The sequence below is a fragment of the Melospiza melodia genome, chromosome 16, assembly GCF_035770615.1.
Source record: "Melospiza melodia melodia isolate bMelMel2 chromosome 16, bMelMel2.pri, whole genome shotgun sequence".
NCBI classification, from domain to species: Eukaryota; Metazoa; Chordata; class Aves; order Passeriformes; family Passerellidae; genus Melospiza; species Melospiza melodia.
Window position 1 is genome coordinate 16,084,088 of NC_086209.1, and position 17,477 is coordinate 16,101,564.

Below are 17,477 nucleotides of genomic sequence, written 5' to 3' on the forward strand. Positions count from 1 at the left end.
TATTCATTTCTTTTTGAGTCATTTCAAGCAAGAAAGGAAAATCTTCACTCTTGGAAATCATCTTTAGCTGACACATTAAGGAGCGGAGCTGAACAAATAATTTCCAATGAATAATGTGATGAATTTATTTTCCTTTTCTCTGTCCCCAAGCAGAATGGGATTTCCTCAAATGTATTTGTTATTCAAATGTATTCCACAACTATCCTTTGCAGTGTTTTTCTTCTGTGTTTATCGTGCCTGAATGTGCTTAGTATCCTTCTTTCAGCTCTGGGGTTTTTCTGGGGTTTCTGGGGAGCAGAGTGTGGGGGGATTGCTTCCATTGATCATCCAGGTGTATTTTAGGGATGCGAAAACATCCGATTTGCAACGTCCTGATATAACAACAACATATGATAGCTATGCGCGCCCGTCCAAACCCCCTGCCCAGAGCTCCCTGGAGAACTCACCAGGTTTTTGGGGGGGTTTTGCAGTGCCCTGTGTGTCTGGCACCTGAAGGAGCAGGTGAGACACGGCGCGTGTCCAACGTGTGCCCAGGAGCTGCTCCGCTCCCGGCACCCGACGCGCGGCAGAGCCCCGCAACTCCAACCCCCCGAGCACAGACTCTGTGACAGAAGGAGAGGAAATGCTGAGGATTTTTTTCTCAGTTTGGACAGCCTCCTAATGTGTTAAGAGAGACATCTTGTCAAGGATATTTTCAGTTTTGTCGTTTGCTTTATCCCGAGCTCTGGAGTTGGCACATTTCGGAGCCATCCTAATGTATTAGCAAAAGTATGGCCTTGGCTGTTATCCTTAACTCTGCTGTAAACCTGGCACAAGACTCTTCCCTTTTCCCACTCTAAGTTTTGCTCCATAAAAGGTGGATTCTATCACTTTTTGAGAGCTCTTCCAAGACCCCCTGACCCAGGTATTACAGTCATTTATAGGTACAGAGCTCAAGGAGACACTTCTCAGCAATGAGTGCCCAGAGATGTATTTCCCGAGTACAGTGAGTAAATCAAAGCTGGAGCTTGTACATTCCTGCTTAAGAAAAGTCTGAGCACATCCTGCATATTTCAGCTGATTTTAGTACCCTCTATATGTCCCATGGTGGCTCCTCTCTGTACCCAGAGATATTTGAAGTACAGGCTTTCTTGTTTTCTTCCTGTGACTTTGCTGCCAAAGAGCTTGACCATACAAAGGGAAATAAAGCAGCTAATCAATACTCTGGGATTGTGATATATTAACGGGCATCCCCAACCATTAGCAAAGAATTACCCATTAACAGATTAATAATCAAAGAACAGCTGGAAAAAATATGTTGTTATTGCTGGTGAGGCAGTGGGGTTTTTTTCCCCCTACAGCTTAATTCAAAATAAGCAGCCACATTTCAACAAACTTAGAGGTCCCTTCTTCCAGAAAACCTCTTCTGCCTTTAATTACATCAGTGGACCCTCGAGCCACCCCTACCAGAACCAATCCTTGGCAAAAATTGCCCCTTTGGTGACTGAAATTGAAATAATTCCATTATTTAACTGAAAGTAGGGTATTTCAGGCAACTGCTGGCCCATGCTCAATGCAGTCTCCCTTTTCCACGTGCTGCCAGAGAGGCCACATCTGGTTCTATGAAAACTGGCACTTTGCACAGGCTGTGGCATTCTTATTTCTTATTCTGACCCTCCTTTTCATTTCTTTAAAATCACACACCATCAAGTATAACCACACAGTTCAGAATTTCATGAAGCCATTTCTAAGCAAGAAGTCACACAGAAATATTTGGGGGGTTCTAAACCTGTCCTATTTCATGCGCCCCACCTTTAACAGGCACCAAATACTCATGAGCGATGGCTTGAAATCTAATTTTTATAACAATTTTCCAAAAGTATCTTCCTTTTTGAAATAAACAGAGGCTTCAGTGACTCCTTTCTGCCTTTCTTCCCAGCCTCCACAGCTCCCAAAGCCCAGGGAGTGGGAAGGAAACGTTTCTTTCAGCAAGATGCCTGTTTCCCCTCGCCTTTGAATTCTTAAAAGAAGAATATTGTTTCATACTCTTCCAAATCTGCTCTGCCTTCCCCGACTCTCACCTTACCTTCTCTTCCTCCCTCTTCTTGATGACTATTTTCTTTCTTCCTCACTGTTTTTCTTTCCTCTCGTCCTCTCCTGCCTCGGCTGCTCTGGTTTCACCATCTGGTTCTGTTCTCCTTATCGCTCTCCTTCCCTCTGCCACAACCGCGCTTTCCCCCTCTCCCACCTTCCCCACCCTTGTTTCTCCTCTCCTTTCCACTCACTCCTTTCCTGTCTTATTTCCCCCAAGGTTTTCAAAGGGAAGCCCAGCCAGGGCCAGCTCTCCCTTCCTGCCTGCTGCTAATTGCGCAGTTCATGAATTCCCACTTCTGGTGGCGGCTTTGCAACTTTCCAGTTCGCCATTCGACGAGATGGGGACGGCACCAGACAAATCCCAACCAGAAAAATTATCCTGGAGGCTCAAAGTCACAGCTCCCACTTGGGTTTCATTTTATTTTTTCATTTAATTTTATTTAATTTAACCACTTACTTTTTAAAATTTCTTTACCATTTTCTCTGTTTCTTAAACAGGCGAGCTGGACTTTAATATACAGCTAAAAAATTCTTATCAAGAACCTTTATACGTTTTCAATGCTGAAGCAACAAGTAACTAAATTGGGAGCCTTTTTGTTTCCTTATCGAGCAAATCTATTCCTGAATGCTAACAAGCAGGTCTTTATATACTTTGTCCACTTGATAATAGACTAATAATCTTATCACGATGTTTTCTTGAACTTGAACTAGGTGTACAAAGTTAAGGCTGGAAATGTGGGAAATTACTAAATTATATAATGTGGCAGAGATATTACAAGGAATTTCTTATATTGCGCAGCGAAATATTGCCAATTATTGTAGCTGTCAATTTAACAATAGGCTTATTCACTATGGTGTTTGATTAATGTGAAATTATTCAGTTGGCTACCTTGTAGTTGGCCTATTTTTGTGTCCAATTAGTATGCTAATAATGGTAATTATGTTCTATACTGCATGTCTCATCACCTAGAGGGTTTTTAAAATGATAAAATAATGAGAATAAACAAGCTGATGCTGACATTCACTGGGCCATTCTAATTACTTACTGAGAGCACACTGGGGAATCAACACTCAACCAAAGAAAATGATTCTTGCTTACTTTGTTAAAACTACTCTTTTCAAAGAGCATTAATAGTTTGCTGCTGTTTTCTTTATTACAAGGGACTGCACTATTTTCCCTTTTATTTGCCCTGTTAATGTACAGTACCAGGAAAAAGGAAAAAAAAAGATAATTTGATTATGTTTGACTGAAGTGATAACTGTTTGCAGGGGGTGTCAGAAAAAAACAAATAACTGTAATTGCTGAATTATACACCTTTGTAATGGCTCCCATTTATTTCTTGGCTGTGTGATAAACATACCATCACCTTTCTCACCACGGGAATGGGGCATTTTTCCAGTGCTGGGCTTGCTGTGGGATGGAGAGCTGCCAGGGATGGACCCGAGGTGGGATTCCCGCGGCAGCCGGACCCGCTGCCTCTGCTCCCTCTCCATCCTCTTCCCCACACTCACACATCCCTCAGGGTTTGAGGGGTTTTTTTTGGCTATTTGTAAAGATAATGCCCTACAATTTTTTTCTGATAAAAGCTTTCATGTTGCATAAGGGACATTATTAATAAATAATAAATAGTAAAATATTCTTGTTTATAGGCTTGGCTTTAAAACGATATCGGGCACCTTGTGAACAAACACACAGGGTTTGAAAACCCCTGTCATTTCTTACTCCTCCCTTATCCTGCACTAACAACATCCCTACTCACTGGCTGCACCAGAAATGCCAGCTGAGGATGGGACTCACACATCTGTTGCACTGACACTGGAATAAAGAGTCAGGATTTTCCAGCTTCAGCACGAAAGGAAACAGAGCCAAGCACAGAGGGTAAAGCTGAGCAGAGCATGAGGGAATTCTGAATCCTTATTAGAGCAATTTGGGATCCATGCACAGATCTATTTGTTTTTTAAATGGAATTCAAGTGATAAATTATATAAGAGAAACAAATACGATGAAAGGAATAATATTATTTGAAAAGTCACTGTGCCAGGTACAAGGGAAGCTGCACAAAAACTCAGGATGATGGCAAAAATTCAAGGAAGCTGCAGACCTGAGGCAGACAGCTGGTCAGGTATGCCTTAACTCTCAGATTAATTGATTGTGCGGAAGGGAGATGTTGAAATACCTCCAAGCTTTGCAATCCAGGCTGCCCTGGGAAGCCTATTTAAAACTACGAGCTGTGATTAAAAAGATTGTTTGAATGGAAATCCCTACAAAGACAATACAAAGGAAAAAACCCTCCATTATGACAACACTGTGTGTTTATATGGATGCTGATATTTTACTCCACATACAACCAAGCTCCAGGACAATCCATCATAAAGCAGTGCTGGGGGATGGCTGGAAATGCTGTTTGCCAACACGGAGCAGGGGCTGGTTTTAATAAAGGATGTAATACGTGACATGTTAACAGGGAGTCATTTGTGCACCGTGTATTGGTTACTCCTGTCCTGTCAAATTGAATTATGTCTCAATATATCTCACTTGCTAAAGAAACCAACTACCAGCAAACAAAAAGTTACTGTAATGCGGGAAAAAACAACAAAAAATTATTGAGATAAGGAATTCCAAAGGACTTTTGTTTCGCACCGTAATATTCAACTTAGAAATAGAGTTGCAGTGCTAAAGAGAAAATCCCTGGATGTGCCTGCTCCCCTTTCTCACCTTCTCCCACCCCAGCAGCAAAATCTCACCCTCGTCTCATGGACTATGAGTTTAAATTTCTGTTTGGTGAATAATCCCTGTGTTTATTTTCCACCCCACTGTAGCAATCAGGGAGGGTTTGAAGAGGCTCAGGAATATTTGGAATTGCAGTTTGAATTCTGCAGCGTCCCTGCTGGTGTGGGAAATCTCCCTGACACTTCCTAATTATTTTGGACATTATTTTTTTTTAAATTTCACAACGGCAAGCTACTGAAGAAAGGGGAAACTCCAGGAATTTATCTGAGATCAGCGGTTATTTGCGCCTTTTGTTTGTCAGGGAGATCATCAGTATTTATGCCACAAAATCCTAAAAATTAATTTAACTCCCTTTAATAATTCTGGAAACAAATTCTGAGCAGCAGCTTCACTCTGAGGAGTGCTGAGAGAGCTCAGCGTGGAGTTTGAGTCACCAGTGCCCAAGATAAATTCAGCAGCCTCGTGGCAAATATAATCTTAAACTGTTTTTAAAAGGAAGACTGAAGGAGCGAGGAGGTAATTTAGAAGTGAAAGCTGGTGGTGCAGGAGCTAATAATTAACTGCTGTACAAAGGTGATCTGGATCAACTCATCTGTAAATCCTGGAACTTTTAGTAAGGGTTGTTATAAATGACAAATTATGCCAAACTGCAGATGCCTTCTACTTGATAACCTCAGCAATTACCATCCCACAGTAAATTCTAGGCTGATATCTTTGATTTAGCACGGAATTTAGCATTATCTACATCATTAGCTTTGTAAGTTTCTCCCAAATTAATTAGTCATTAGTGAGAACAAATAAGTACAGCCAACTAATAATAAACATAAGTATGTGCATTTGTATATAATGCTTATATAGACATTATTTATATAACAATTCTTACAGTATGTTCATCTTTAAGGAATAGGGGGAAGATCATAAGTAAGGAAAATCTTGCTCCAAGATCTTCAGGTTTCACTGCAAAGGTGAACCATTAATGATTTGTAGGCGCCCTGGATTATGTTGTTCGATAGGAACAGTGTCAGAAAGCTGGGGACTTTTACAGATGGGTTGGAATCTGATAAAGAAAAATACAGAAAATGTGAACTTGGTAGTTCTGATACTTCAGATCTCAGCAGCTATAGGAGATTGATCTGCAAAATCCAGGCTGCTATCTTGGCATCAGCTGCTGCAATAAATTAGAGATTTTCAAATACTAGCTAGCAAGAGTAGCTGATATTTCTCACAACTGCTTTACTGATCACTGTTTGTTAAAACTTCATAGATGGAAGAGAAACTTCCTAGGTTTTTTTTTCTTCTACCCTGAAAGAATTAGGGGGGGAAAAATATTTTTTTCTTTCTTTTTGCTTAGCACTGCCTGATGAATTATCTCAGAGCCATATTTTCTTTTTGTTACCCAAGGGTGAGGTTTGGAGGGGTTTTATTACTTATTTAAATTTGCATTGCTCTTATCAGTTGAACTTCTGAGTACTTTTACAACTAAGATAAGCCTCTCCATATCTTCCTCCGAGTCTGCTCCTTGTTAACAATTGCCCTAAAGTAAAAATATGGGGGATTTCAAAGGGGAAAGGGGGAGAAGGGAAAATATAGTTTGGAAAACTACAGAAGTAGCTGACAGGGCACACAGCAAACCTTGGGAGGAGAATTTACCTATAACTGCCTGCCATGACTGCATTAAACTAGGACAGGATTTAACAAATTCTTCTCAAAACAAGGTATCCACACACCTTTTAAATCCCTCATTCTCTTTAGGAGGGATGTTTTGGGTTCAATTAACCTTTCTTGTTGGTAGTGAACATCTCTGTTGCAGATACAGGGAAAACACCTGAATTTACTACCCTCTCAGCTCTTCCAAATTGAGCAGAGGAGTTAGAGCAGAGAAAGTAGGAGACAGTGGGTTGGGTCTTCTCTGCTCCCCTTCTGCACTAAAAATCAAAGGAGAAATAAACCAGATTTTTTAATCTTTATCAGAATTTAGATGGAGCAGGACAATGAAACAGAAAAGGATGCGACCCTCATCCCCCACAAGCACCACCAGGAACTGCAGCCAGTCACAAAGACATTTATATTTAATGCCATTTTAAGCCTGGCCTCTCATGTATTTTTGCACTTTAACATCTGATTTCCCAGCACATGACATCAGCAAGAAGTGGAATAGATAAGTATCTTCCACCAAAACATAGTTCAGTGACCTAAATTACATATTCAGCAATGGGAACGCTGCAAGTCCTAAATCTCACAACCATCTCTCTGGGATCAAAGGCAGTTTCTGCTACAGCAGCACTTTTGGGATGAGGAGTGATCCCTTCCTGAACTCAAATCTCCCCTCTCTGCTTCCCAAGATCAGCCATAGCGGCATAATGGGAAAGGCAGTACAGATACAAATAAATTACACAGAATCCATTAATTAACAGGCAAACTTGGAATGTTTTCTTGTGTAAGAATAATGCAAACATCAGGGCATTATGTTCCTTCTCTGGGCTGGTTCCTTTAGAACTGTAATTAAATAATAAAACACACTTTTGAATAAGTATTAATGTATAAATTCACTCCTGATTCATCTGAACCTATACTGCTCACTTCAAAATGTGCAGCATATTATTACAGTTAATCACTTAATTATTAGCTAGTGTTGGGCTTTTCTCCTTTCAAGTCTGAAGATGTAATGCACTAAAAATAACATTTCCAGTGGACGTGAAAGACAAGCTCCTGGCCTCCACCAGCGCCTCTGATATGAAGATACTGAATTTATCCACCAGGATTTTGGAAACATTTGGTGCTGTCCCAGCCCAGGCAGTTGCTTTCTCATCTCTGCAATGTCAGAGGTAAAGGAGGGGGTTTTGGGTTGTGTTGCTCAATTCCCCCGGCCCTGGTGCTGGGCTTGGTGGATGCCCCAGGACAAAAAGCTCCAGACTGACCAAAGGGGGCTTTTCCAGCTCAGCTCCGCAGCTTTTGGGCCACCAGGTCAGTAAAACAGACCAGGGAATGTTGGTGACTCCCAGCCATTCCAACACATGCTCTACCTGCAGACTCAGGGCAAAACCTTGACAAGGAAACTGAATGGAGCAAATTTGGCTTTAATTTTAGACCATATTTGTTTTTAACATCTTTCTGTCTCTTGCTCTCGTTGGTTTCATCTTACAGGAAATATCTGGTCAACTGGGAAGTCTCTGATATTTTCAACTCAGCCCTGAAGCCCAAATTCTCTCCCCTCTCCCCATCCAAATCTGTGGTAATTAATTACACATTTAAAACCTCAACTGCTCTTCCTTTGCTGGAGCCAGGCAGTGATTCCCACTACCCAGAGCTGCTCCCAGACACCACTTCAGTGCCAGCAGCTCCAGCCCGTTCTTGGCTGGGAATTGCCTTGCCAGGGGAAGCTCTGCAGCATCCCATCCTCCCTGCCAAAGTAATTGGGGCCAGGCAGGGAGTACCCAGCACTCAGGAGCCTGGGACTGCACATGCCACTGCAAAGAGAAAATAAAGTGCTGCAGCCATTAGTGAGTTGTCATCAATTGTTCTCCTGGCGAATGGATGAATGAGGAATCTTGGAGGGAAGAATTCCCACCTTCTCCCAGTAATAATTATTTCTGCCAGCCTGACAAGATATCTCAGACCAGGAAATCCACTCAGAAGGGAACAAATCCCTGTTTTATTTTGAGTGCTGTTTAGGCTTGGATGGCACTTCAAGCATGTGCCATGGGTTCAGGGGGAACTGCCAGGAGTTTTATCCCCTGGCAATTACTTCTCATGCACAGCCCTTCTGACACAGGATAAACAACTGAATAAAGACTCTTCTGCATTATAAAAAGCTCACTTCTCAGCTATGACAGCACTCAGATCCCTGCAAACTCCCTGTCCAGTTCAAAACAATCTCAAGCTGAACAAGATACAGCAAAATAAGCAGAAATTCCTTACACAGCAGTTTAACTTTTATAACCAACCACAGTTTTCCCTCCTCAGTTTAACAGAGAAGGACTTGTAACCCTCACTTTAGGGACAAGATAAAGAGCCTTTTTTGGGTTGGGAGAGCCTTTTTCCCAAAGATTTGCAGTTATTGTGGTTTATTGGATGGGACTGGTCCAACTTCTGATAATTTTCCTGGAAGATGCTAATTAACAGATTAGTGCTGTGGCCCCAGCTGACCTTCAGATGAATTTTCCAAGGGCTCTCTCCATCAGCAAAGCACAAAGATCTACACATGACATTTAGTCTGGTTTTTGCCCCAACAAACAGGAAACACCAGCTGCCAATAAATGCCAGAACTGAAAAAATGCTGCAAAATACTGGGGAAAAGACCTCTGCTCACCTGAACATTTCATGTTAAAAAATCAAATGGGAGGTGTAAGAGGTGTTCCAGGGAGCTGCAGGCCCAAGGAAGGGCATCCAGCATCCGTGTGAAGGACGTGTGTTTACAGCTATATTGAATATTGATCTATGCATACTCCACTGGTAATAAACTTCTTAATATGTACTTGAAAATCCCAACTCATACATCCTCCCCGTGAAGGCTCAAGGGCAGGGGGAGGTCTGATTGCTCTGCAGAAGTGAAATTTCTTCGTGTGTCTGTTGAAGGAGTTAAACAGGGTGTGATACACAATCTGCCCTGAGGAGGGGAAAGCCAAGAGCAATTCTGCAGGTTGGTAAAACCCACAATAAGAGCTATTGTGCATTGCTGAAATTTAAAATGGATAGACAATTTTTTTTTTAATTTAGCACTTATTCTGCAAACGTTTTAACAACTACTGCAAAAAAATAAATTAAAAAAAAAAAAGGAAAAAAGAAATATAAGTGTTTTGCTTGCAAATGCATGAAGAGCCCACCACAGCTTTATATCGATGTACAGAAAGCCTAAAGCAAACCCAAGATCTTTAATACCAGCTCTGCCACTCCACTTCAGAAGTTGCTCTATAACCAACTCCTCCTGCCACTGCCTGGCCCTGGGAATCAGCACTAATAAATGTCAAGAGCAGAACTGACCAACTTCCATCTCTTATCAAAGGGCAATGGATGTGGTGCCTCAGGTGTCACTTTGGTGCGATTTTTCATCAAAAATAGTAAATTATGTAAAATCCCGTGCACGTGCCTTTTACTGCAGGGGGTTTTATACCTGGAAAAGTTGAAGATATCCAAGTTTTGCAAGTAAATTCAGACATTTGTTTCCAAGCTGACAAACTCCAATCACATTTTTCACTCTTATCCAGTTAAAGAAAGGGGGAGAAACCTTATTTTCTTTCCAGTCCTCCTTGCAGCATCCCTGGTAACTTAACAGCAATTGCATATCCACAAAAGCAAAGTATCACTCCATGTATGAGACTAACTAGGAAAAAACCCTTAATTTATTGAATTGCTGCTTCTTCCATGTGGATCTTCCAGGAAATAATATAGAAAACACCAAAACTGCACACATACAGAGATTCTTGCTGACTTGCATCTCAAATTTGACAATGCCCTCTTAACCACCACTTTATCACTAAGTTGTCACAAAATGCATTCCCAATAATTTCCCAAAACTTCTGTTGGGTCTGGATGGAGAGGAGTCTCCAGCTGTACAACCTCTCCAAGCCAGATTTAGCATGAGAGGGGCAACCTCCAAGCCAATTTCCAAACTCCTGGCAACTTTGGAACAAGAAATGGAAATAGGGAGATGCCAACATGAATTCTGACACATCCAGAGTGAATCCTACAGGCTGATCAAACATTTTGATTTAACATTTGCTCCACCACCTCTCCAGCTAAACATTATTGGGAGTTTGCTTCATCTTTCTTAATCAGTTCCTAGAACATTTCCCCTTGACAAGAGTTGAATCCAAGCTCCAAGAAGCAGGAGCTTCTGGATTTGGATTGGGTTCCAAGGATCTGGATGCCTTGGTCCATCCTTTGTGGCCGACATCCTACAAATCATGGAAATAGCACAGTAAGAAGGGCTGGAACATCCCCAGGACTCACTATGCTTTGATATCCATGGATATCCACTTGGACAAAGATAATATTCCCAGTCTTTCCCAATTTTTATGCTTCCACTGGAAGCTTTTATGCTTCCAGTTTTTTCCCTGCCTTTGACACAATTCCCAAATAGGTTTGGTGTTTTGGCTCGTGGGCAGTCGCACCTGACACAGCTTGGCACAGCCACAGCAAAAACCGAAGTTTTTGAGGCGCAACGTCAAAAGCGCGACTTTAGAGGGAACAGAATTCATTCCTGGGAGTCACACCCTCCTGCCTTTTCTGAGAAACTACGACAACAGCAGAAAACAAATGCTGGGAAAAGCATGGAGAAAAACAGGATGTCTAATTCCTGCCTTAAAGCACCGTGTTTGGGTTGAGGTCAGCTCCAATGGCAGAACACGATGATGGAACAAGTTGACCTTCTCTGGCATAGACATGATTTCTCAAGCAAATTAACCTTTTTCTCACCTACAGACAGAACAACAAAAACAAAACAAACAACCCATAAATCAACCAGTAAACCTGTTATTTTAGAAAAGACAGAGTAGTGAAGTAAATTCTTCCAAAATGCCCTTACATCATTCATAGAGACAGAAAAACAATTACAAAGCAAATCAGATCCTTTCTTTAATTGATTGCACTCAAGTTCTTTCCTTGAGTAGAAATGTTGCCAAAAAAAAGAAAGTAAAAATCAACGAGTATTTCAATTCCAGGCATCAGTGAAAACATAACTGCCTCTGGATTGCTGGATTGCTTTCCAGCAGTTTATACACTACAGGAAAGATTAAAACAGTCCCTGCTAATCCCTTCCAAAAATGAAGCTTCAAAATGTTGCCTTGGATTATTACACAAACATAAAAGATCATTAAAAATGCAACATGGAGTTTTGAAGAGGCTGTTTGGGTGTTTGTTTTTTGCTATTTGGGAGTTTAAAACTTCTCTTTTAGAAATAAAAGGAATAGAAGAGTTAGAGGAAAGCAGCAGGTTCAAAAAACACCCAACCAAAACCCTCTTGTCATATCTGTCATCAACCCTGGCCATGCCCTGCTGACAGAGCTTCAGCAGGAGCTGGAATGATCCTATTCCACAGTGGTGACAGCTCTGGAACCCAGGCAGATTTGGGATAAAAGAAGCAAAACCAAACTAAAGCCCTGGGAAGCCTGGGTTTTTCACATTTAGCACTAAAAGCAAGGTTAGTCCATGCTGATGAGGAGTGCTGCACTTTTTCAGTTATTATGATGTATGAATTAAAAGTTTTTGCCCAAAAGCTTTAGTTTGGTGATTCTAAAGTTTAGTTTGGTGACTCCAGGTCCGGTTTTCAGCTGTCACTGTCCCAGCACATCAGTCCAATCATTGAAAATATCCTCACACACTCCCTGAAGGAAAGGTCATACTTGGACCTATACAGTGCTCCTCTGTTCCTGCTGCAGATTTTCCTGGGAAAAACCTTCACCCCTTAATACAAACTCCACCTGTCCTGTGCTGAAGAGGCACCAAGATGAATTGCCCTGGTTTTGGAGCTCATAACATTGCAGTGCCACCATTGTCACCTTCCAGGAGTGCCAGAGCTCAGCAATGGGGAAGAAAGAAAATGGATTGAAGTCAGGATTCTTCATCATTTCAGATTCTAGGAGTGTCAAAAGTTACAGCAACTTGCATCCCTAATTAAGGGTGCTTCTCTGGGAGGGCTGACATTCCCATCCCTCTGGATGGGGGGATACAGATCCTGACAAAAACCAGCTCTTCCCCTAACTGCCCTTCACTGCAAGTCAAAATTCTTATCATGATGTGTCCAGTCTCTTCCCATAACTTGCTCAAGAACTTGTTTTCATTTACCGTTCCGTTGTTTCCAGATAGAGCTCCTGGCCCCTCATCTCACATGAAACCTTTCCAATTCTCTTGGCCTCTGCCTTGAATTTCTTGCTCTTATCTTCCAAATAACACAAGGCAGGGATCTGGATTGAAAACCTATTGAATCACCTGACACAAATGTTCCAATGCAAAGTGCAGCCAAACCCAGGAACACTTTCACTGTGTCAAGGCCCCAAGTGCAGCTCTCAGGGCACTTTGGCCAAGCTGGGTGTTGAACTAATGACTGAACAAATTCCCAAGCAAAAGCCACCAGAAAGTGCTAATCCTTCTCCTGCAGAAAGTTTATCATGCTGGGGTTAGGTTACAGCCATGGCAGAGAGACCAGATAAATCCTTCTAAATTATATTCCACTAAATGATTATCCATTAAGTGGAAGAGGTATCTTCTGCACTAAAAGCTTTGCTACTCAATAGAACTAATGACAAATTAAAGCTGACCGTGTAAATAAGCAAGATGGGGGCTGATCTGATTTTGCACTTTACTGAAAAAAGTGACAGATTAATCAATTCAAATTCACTACAGAAATATTTATTGTGAGACCCAACAGTTACAATTAGAGCTTTCTCCCCCTCCAAGCAAACACTTATTTGTGAAGAATACTTTTCCAGTTTGAACGGAAAGCACGGGTTCTGATTGCAAGTTTCCACTTGAGATTAAATACCAAATAAATAAAAAGAGATTTAGGTTGTTTTCATTTAGCACAAGAAATATTCCTTCTTATTTTTGTCAGCTGCCTTTCTGGGAAAAAAGGCAGTAGGTGGAAGACAGAAAAAGCAGTGAAGGTAAGACATGTTTTCATGTTGCACTTTATAAAAATTTAACTACACCCAGGTATCTCTTTTACTGTGCTTGAAAGAATTTCTGAAAAGCACTTGGCATTTCAATTTTATTTTCCAAAATACATGCATTCAATTTGTGATAAACAAATGTATGTGATCATTATAAAGATAGAAAAAAAACCCAAAACATTACATGATAAAAAGCTTAATAAGCCATGACATTGATGAGGTCAATTAAAGTCAGTATTAAATGTGTTAATTGCATATAATATAATAACTAGATAAAGATATGGAAGAACAAGACAAATACACTCAAAGTTTCCACCCTGATAGAATTTTATATGCACTGGGAATTTATGTGGGTATAAAGAAGTGGTTTTAATGGGAATAACCTTCAGGGGTTTCCTGAAAATAGATTTACAGGTCTAGAAAAGTCCAGGGCTCATACAGAGTGTTTCAAGATTTCTGTTGATTAATGTGAAGGCTTCTTGCTTAGTAATCCAAGTTGGTTGTTTTTTAGGAAATTTATGGAAGCACCAGAACTGCAGCACTTGAGCCCCATGTCCCAGTTGCTCAAAATCAGGCAGAGGCTGAAATGTTCAGCAGGGATCAAATCAAGGGGAAAGACAAATCTGAAGAGGGCGAGAGGATGTGAGCAACACCTGGGGATCTGGGGAAAATAATTTCTTTGCAGTGCAGGAGGTCCCACCACATAATTTTTCCCTCATCTGGAGTATGTCTGGGAAGGAGGCGGCTTTTTGTAAGGAATAATTCCTGAGCAAGGCTCCTGCACCAGCAATTGTGAGTGGATGTGAGTGTGGGGGAGACTCTGGGCTCAGCCCTTAAGGATTTCACCAGGATTAATGTTCAACCAGAAGTTAGAAAACAAGTAGATTAGATTTTAGCAGAGCAAAGTTGGGAGAGTAAGTGCAGGGTGAAATTCAACATGATAAAGCTGGGGAGAGAAAGGACACAGAGGAAATAGAAAGTGTTCAAAGATAAATTAATGTACGCCCGGGGGTTGTGTGTGCCACCTCCCAGTAATTGCACAGGGAATGTTCAAGTTGTTTTTTTCTATTTTTTTTTCCTGTAAAGCCAGTGTGAAGGAACATCAAAATGTAAAAGTAATCAACAGTGGAAGAAAAGGCAGACACGAGTTATAAAACATCAAATACAGAGCAGGGTTGGAACAATTGCATAATGAAGTTGAGAGCATAAAAAGCGATAAGAAAAGCAAAGGCAGCGAATGAAAAGAAACTTTACAGGGAGGTAAAATAAAATTAGAACAGTTTTCAGGTCCAGGGAGGAAAGAAGAGGCTGGAAAAGCAGCCCAGGTATCTGCCAGAGACAGGACAAGGTGTTATCCAAAGAAAGGACAGTGCTAAAAACCTAAAGCATTGCTCAGTGATTTGGAAAGTAACTAAAATTTAGACTGTCTAACAGAAGGCAGAATGGAAGAAATAAATCCCAGAGAGTTTTCTGTCCTTAGGAACCCCCCAGGCAGCTCTTGGGCAAAGAGCAGAACAAACTGAGCTGGTCCTGAGGATTGGGGGACAGCAAAACACAACCCTTGGACAAGGTCTCCCAGCCTGGGTGAGCCCAGGCAGCCTCCACCACCCCTCAGAGCCCTGCCAGAATTCCTGCGCCTCATCCTCTCCCCAGAGAGACCCAACAGGCAACAGGCCCAGAGAAACAGCCCTCAGAAAGGACACAGGAAATATCACCAACTTTTGAAGAAAGAAGCTGGAATTTGGCTGCCTTGACAATTATCAACCCCAGTTGGAAGGAGCAGAGTTTACACTCCGCTCTGAAGTCACCAAGCTCCTCCCTCATGGAATGCTTTCCAGTTCCTGGACCAACTCATGGGACCCCCCAGGCCAGGGAGACCCTTCCTGTGTGCCAAGGATGCAATAATGTCACTGCAGATCCTGGCCACATTTTCCTCCCCAGGGCTTCCCAATTCAGAGCTCTCCGCATCCAGAGCCAGGTGGAGCTTCCCAAGGACATGAGAGAGTTTACACAAATTCCACCCCCAAACCAGCCAAGGACGTTTCTTCTGCAGCCTCACATCAAAGGGGCCTGAGCTGCACCCCAATCACATGGGGGATGAGGGTGTCTTGTGTTTTCTGTGGATAACAGAACATCCTTTGGCTCAACACTATTTTCAGCACCAGAGCCTGAAGGACATATTCTCCCTGGATTTAAGATGCTGTTTCCACCTTTCCTTCATGTAATCTGTTAAAGTGAGAGTGTACACTGAAATCCTCACCAGAAGCAGGGACTGAGTCATGGGGACTAAAACACCAGTGACAGATTCAGAAACCAACCAGGGACAAATGTTTCACCCAGGCTTCCTCCACAGATCAACCTTTCTGCTCACCTAAAACAGGTGTTAGTGGGTTTATGCTCTACTAGGGTAGCTAGTAGATGGAAAGCAGAAATGAGACAGAAGAGATAGGTTTTATAGAATCCCAAGATGGTTTGGGTGGGAAGGGACCTCAAAGCCCATCCAGTGCCACCCCTGCCACGACAGGGACACCTTTCACTCTCCCAGGTGGCTCCAAGCTCCATCCAACCTGGCCTTGGACACTGCCAGGGATCCAGGGGCAGCCACAGCTCCTCTGTGTTCACTGGGCTTATTATTTGACTTTTAGGTGGTGTTCAGCCTCTCCTGCTTGTAGATACAAAATTTTTTTTCCTACAGGTGCACAAGGGCAGTTTGGTCCTTGAGAGCACGTGGGTTTGCATTTTATGTGTCAAATAAACCCAGATATGATCCAAACACTCCCCAGTGCAGTTGGCTGAATATCGCCATCCCTCCCTTGCTGCAGGCATTGCAGGGAGGAATGCTGAATTAATTCCAATGGTTATTCCCAAGCACGGTGTCTGCTCCATGATTCTGCCACCAGGAATTAGCAGGACACCAAACTGACCAGAATTTGTGTTTTTCAAATTGTCTCTGTTGTACTTTGAGCCTTAAGGTCTTAAAAATTAGAGAAACACCATTCAGTGGGCTAGTTTTAAAGTATTTCAATGACTAAAGAGAACCAGGAGGCAGCTGCAGATATTTTGTACCACATTAATATTTCTTTGAAGCTGTAAATAAACAGCAGCTCTTTTACCTCATACGATTTCCCAGAGGAGAAAAATAGGAAAAGGAACTACCTGGTGCAAGAGTTCTGCATCTCCCTTTCTGCTGCCACTAGAGGGAGAAGCCTATTCCTGGGATCCCGTGGCTGCGAGGCTGTTTTTTGGAACAGAATGGGAATTATTTCCGTTACAGGGAAGGACGTTTGTCCCTCTGTGATAAGCAGGGATGTGGCAAAGGGAGAGCCTCTAAAATGAAGTGGGATAAACATTTCCTCCCCCCCACGCTCAAATAAACTCCAGTTACAATCCTCCAACCTTGTGAATTTAAACACTGCTGCAATTGTTCTTCTTTGTTGGAACACAAATCCTTGCACTGTGTTTACTCCCAGTGCATCCAGGGCAGAGGAGGCCAAACAGGAAGAAAGGAGAATACTGCATTCCTATCAATATAGGAACAAAGGATGTTTTCTAGTGGCCTGAACTAATTCTGATAGAAAAACCATAAAATTTTGAATCAGCTGTAAGGAACAGTGGAAATTCATTGTGGGCAGGAAAAAATTCTAAACCAGCATTTAAGTAGCTAAAAATCCTATAATTGTGGATTTGCACTTCTTTGTCTTGTTCTAATTCAACTTAAAGAATTGTACTGATAAATATTTATTGTGTCACTACAGTTTAAATATTTGAACCAATAATGATTGCTTTGGATAAGCGTTTATAGCAGTGGCACAGTCATTTCACTGCTGTGGAAGGTGTTGCAAAACAGCTTCAAATGTGGGTGCAGGAAAGATTAGCACCTTCTCTAAACATGGAATGTCTCAGACATGCAGAATAACCCCCAAAATGTGCTTTCAAACACAGGCTGCTGGTGGCCAACAACGTGCAACAGACCTGGCTTTGTGACACTGATGAGCATAACAGACTTGGAGGGTAAAAAAGTAATTTTTCCAGACAATTCCAGGCACTTTGCAGGCTCAGGGCTGGGC